Raw genomic sequence first — 5,000 nt, forward strand, 5'->3', positions numbered from 1 at the left:
CCAATACCAACACTAATACGAGTACCAATACCAATTCTAATACTAATACCAGTACCAATAACCATACCAATACCAATATCAGTACCAGTACCAATATACTAATACCAATATCAGTACCAGTACCAATATACTAATACCAATGCCAACACAACATTTACCCTGATACATTAGCTCAGCTGTCCAGCGATCAGTGACCAAACTGACCAGAGAAGCTGAATCAGATGTTTGTACAGAATGAATGTTATATAATGTTGGAGTTATTATATAAACACGGTGAGTAATCACAATACGGTCCACTGAGTGTTTGTGAGTGTGTGTGTGTGTGTTAGCCGCAGGCTGGACGGAGTGTGTTCCGCCTGACTGGACGCTGCGCTGTGGTGCTGCACTCGTCTGTCAGAGTCACTCCGTCCTGCAGTGTTTCAGCTTCAGGAGCTGGACGGTGTGGAAATTTCAGACCTCAGTGACCGACACTAAAACCATGTCCTGTATTATCGCTGCACTGTTTCCTTACAAACATAATAATATACATATACATTATATAAATTATCTACAATAATAAAAATCTATAATAATATATAACAATAATAATATATACTACTAATAATACAGGAACAATTTCTACATCAATAATCTACAATAATCTATAAAAACTCCTCATCTGTAAGATATTCCTGCAGTGCTGTTTTATCTATATTTCTTCTGTAATATCCTTCAGTGACTGTAGTGAGTTTCTGATTTTCTGTAAGATTCTAAGAATTATGTAACACGACTCCTGTAAACATTACTGTAATACTATACTGATGTATATGTATACATATATACATATAGACAATACTGTACTGTGTGTGTGAGTGATTGTGTGTATAACACTGTTCCATTATATTAACTAATATATAATATACTGTAATATCACTGCAGATGTTTTTATAAAGTTCTTCTGCGCTGTATCATCACAACCTGAATCTGAATCTGTTTGTTTATGTAAAGTTTCTGCAGTTCATCAAACAAAGAGCTTCAATAAGAGCTTTACCTTCAGCCTGAGATCACAGCTTCGTCCATCTGCTGAACTGCTGACCTTCAGAACTCAACACTGCTTTCAACAACCTGAGCATCATCAGAACCCCGAGGAACATCCTGAGGAACATCCTGAAGAACATCCTGAGGAACGTGCTGCTTTAGAGATGTTTCAGATGATTCCTCCATAAAGGACCAGATCAGGATTCCTCAAACAGGGAGAGAAACAGCAGCGGAGATCAGCTCTGTATTGATCAGCTCTGTATTGATCAGGTCTGTATTGATCAGCTCTGTATTGATCAGGTCCAGCTGTGTTTGGTCGTTGTGAGCTGATTAATCTCCTGTCTTCATTCAGGGTTTTCCATTCATGCTGATGATGAGACACTGAAACTTTCCAGATCCTCAAAATTCTCTCGCGAACCTCCCGGCTCGTTTCCCCGCGCGCAGCCTCCGCTTTTCCGTCTCAGAGCTAACAGCTAACAGAGTTCAAACTACAGCAGTTCTTCACTCACACCGCGGAGTGACACCATCATCATCATCTTCATCCTCATCCTCGCGCGTGTTTCTGTAAATAAATTCACACTTTAAGCCCCGCCCACCCCTCGCGCGCTGTGACGCATGTCTCAGTTCGGAAACTCCGCCTCCGTTCAAACGACCTTAAAATACAACGTCAGTATTAAAATTATTCTTAACAAAACGGGATAAAAACAAACGCCTTAAATGAGTTTATTATAAAACACATTATTAATAAATAACTATAATTTGTAACAGTAACAGTGCGTAAATCTGCTGAACCGGTTCAGGTGGAACTCAGTTTAACAGCACCAGAGAACCTAATGTGGAGAGAAAGAGGAGGCGGGGGGTTACGGGGGGGGGTGGTGTTCAGAACGAGAGAGATTTTTTTCAAATTGTCCACTAGGGGGCGGTGTTGACCTGTGTGTTTGAGCTGCTCCGGTTTCGGGTGTGTAATTTTATTCTCGCGGCTGTAAAAGAGACGGAGGAATAAAAAACAAAGAAATCAGTGAAACATCCTGATAAAATATAAAGTCTTTAATATTCATAACTTCAGAATCTTTGAAGTCTCTTTTTTTACCCTCAGGCTGAAAATCAGCCGAAACGCAGATGAAACTAAAAGCTTTTGATTTCGATTCTGTAAGTGATAAATTAAAAGTGCTAAATGATTTTAAACTTTTTAAGTTTAAACTCTGAATTAATTTTTACACCATTTTTACATTTGAACACAGACAGAAATTATGTTTTGTAGAAACAATATTGAAACTGTTTTCTTCTCCTGTCTGTGAAGCAGTGCATGCTGGGATCATTTCCATGTAGATCATTAACCATCATTTAATAACTGAGAAGTTAAATTATGTTCAATTAAATTTGACAAGTTATACTTAATAATTTTATCATTTGTTGTACATAAATCTACATTTTTGAAAACTCCCAATATTTTTAATAGATTTACTTTATAATAACGTGTCAAAAGTAAAAAAGTGTAAACCTTTCAGTGAACTTACTGTACTTTATTTACTGTTTATTTTTGTTTGTATTTCTATATTACATTATTATTCTAATATTCTATAATTTTATGGTGTTATTTGTTCAGTGTCATATTTCAGTTTCCTTTATTTAAACTGGTCACTGAAAACTGGTGAATTTGATTAATTGAGTATTAATATTTAAATCAAGATTAAAACACTCAGATTACAGATCAGCCGTGTTGCAGGTGCTTTGTGCTGTTTCTACTGGAGAACATAAGAAAGAGAAATAAAACAATAAACATAAAAGAATGAAGTAAGAAATATAAAAATATGAAGATGTGAGTTAAAAAACAGTTAAATGGACAGTAAAGACAGAAAGAGAGCAGAGACACATTCCACAGCAGACAGAAACTCCAGAACAGAGAGATGCTAAAGAGCAGAGAGACGTTCCAGAGTAGAGAGATGCTCTGGAGCAGAGAGACACTACAGAGCAGAAAGATGCTCCAAAACAGAGACACGGTCAAGAGCAGAGAGACACTCCAGAGCAGAGAGATGCTCAAGAGCAGAGAGACATTCCAGAGTAGAGAGATGCTACAGAGCAGAAAGACACTCAAGAGCAGAGAGATAAACAAGCAGAGACATTCCAGAGCAGAAAGACATTCCAGAGCAGAGAGACACTCCAGAACAGAGAGATGCTCAAGAGCAGGGAGATGATCCAGAGCAGAGAGACGCTACAGAGCAGAGAGACACTCCAGTACAGAGAGATGCTCAAGAGCAGGGAGATGATCCAGAGCAGAGAGACGCTACAGAGCAGAGAGACACTACAGAGCAGAAAGACACTCCAAAACAGAGACACGGTCAAGAGCAGAGAGACACTCCAGAGCAGAGAGATGCTCAAGAGCAGAGAGACGTTCCAGAGCAGAGAAACACTCCAGAACAGAGAGACACTCAAGAGCAGAGAGACGCTACAGAGCAGAGACACACTACAGAGCAGAGAGACTCTCCAAAACAGAGAGACACTCAAGAGCAGAAAGATGCTCTGGAGCAGAGAAATGTTCCAGAGCAGAGAGATGCTCCAGACGTTCCAGAGCAGAAAGACACTCCAGAGCAGAGAGATGCTCCAGAGCAGAGAGACACTCCAGAACAGAGAGATGCTCAAGAGCAGAGAGAAACTCCAGAACAGAGAGATACTACAGAGCAGAGAGTCGCTCCAGAACAGAGAGACGTTCCAGAGCAGAGAGACACTACAGAGCAGAGAGATGCTCAAGAGCAGAGATGTTCCAGAGCACAGAGACACTACAAAGCAGAGAGACGCTCCAGAGCAAAGAGACACTCAAGAGCAGAAAGACGCTCTGGAGCAAAGAGACACTACAGAGCAGAGAGATGCTCCAAAGCAGACACTACAGAGCAGAGAGACACTACAGAGCAGAGAGACGTTCCAGAGCAGAGAGACACTCCAGAACAGAGAGATACTACAGAGCAGAGAGACGCTCTAGAACAGAGAGACACTACAGAGCAGAGAGACACTCCAGAACAGAGAGATACTACAGAGCAGAGAGACACTCCAAAGCAGAGAGACATTTCAGAGCAGAGAGACGCTCCAGAGCAGAGAGACGTTCCAGGGCAGAGAGATGCTCCAGAGCAGAGAGACACTCCAGAACAGAGAGATGCTCAAGAGCAGAGAGATGTTCCAGAGCACAGAGACACTTCAAAGCAGAGAGACGCTCTGGAGCAAAGAGACACTACAGAGCAGAGAGACGCTCCAAAGCAGACACTACAGAGCAGAGAGACACTACAGAGCAGAGAGACGTTCCAGAGCAGAGAGACACTCCAGAGCAGAGAGACGCTCCAGTACATAAAGAAGTTCCAGAGCAGAGAGACACTACAGAGCAGAGAGACGTTCCAGAGCAGAGAGACACTCCAGAGCAGAGAGACGCTCCAGTACATAAAGAAGTTCCAGAGCAGAGAGACGCTCCAGTACATAAAGAAGTTCCAGAGCAGAGAGACACTACAGAGCAAAGAAATGCTCCAGAGTAGAGAGGCCCTACAGAGCAGAGAGACACTCTCGGACAAGCAAAATTGTCCAGACTGGTTTTGACTCTTCTGTGTCGGTACTGGCAGCAGAGGGACCGTTGGGCGTTTCTCCCTCACTGGATTGTGGTCGCCTCCCCGTTTTTAGAGTTTCCTGATTTTGTAGGTCTGATTTTGTAGGTCTGAGTTTGTAGGTCTGAGTTTGTAGGTCTGAGTGCTGTGATTGTTCTGCTAATAAACAACTCATTCAACTTCAGCTCATTAATCACATTCAAATCATTTCTGCTGCTTTTTCTCAACACTGTGTTCATCATCATCATCATCATCATCATCATCGCTCTCCTCACTTCAGCTGGCCTGAATTAACACACACAGAGATTTACAGCCCCAGCACCAGATGGAGAGAGAGAGAGAGAGAGAGAGAGAGAGAGAGAGAGAGAGCGCACAGCTGAACAGTTGAAAGAAGAAAGA

Source organism: Colossoma macropomum, unplaced genomic scaffold (genome assembly GCF_904425465.1).
Source record: "Colossoma macropomum unplaced genomic scaffold, Colossoma_macropomum, whole genome shotgun sequence".
Classification (NCBI taxonomy): Eukaryota; Metazoa; Chordata; class Actinopteri; order Characiformes; family Serrasalmidae; genus Colossoma; species Colossoma macropomum.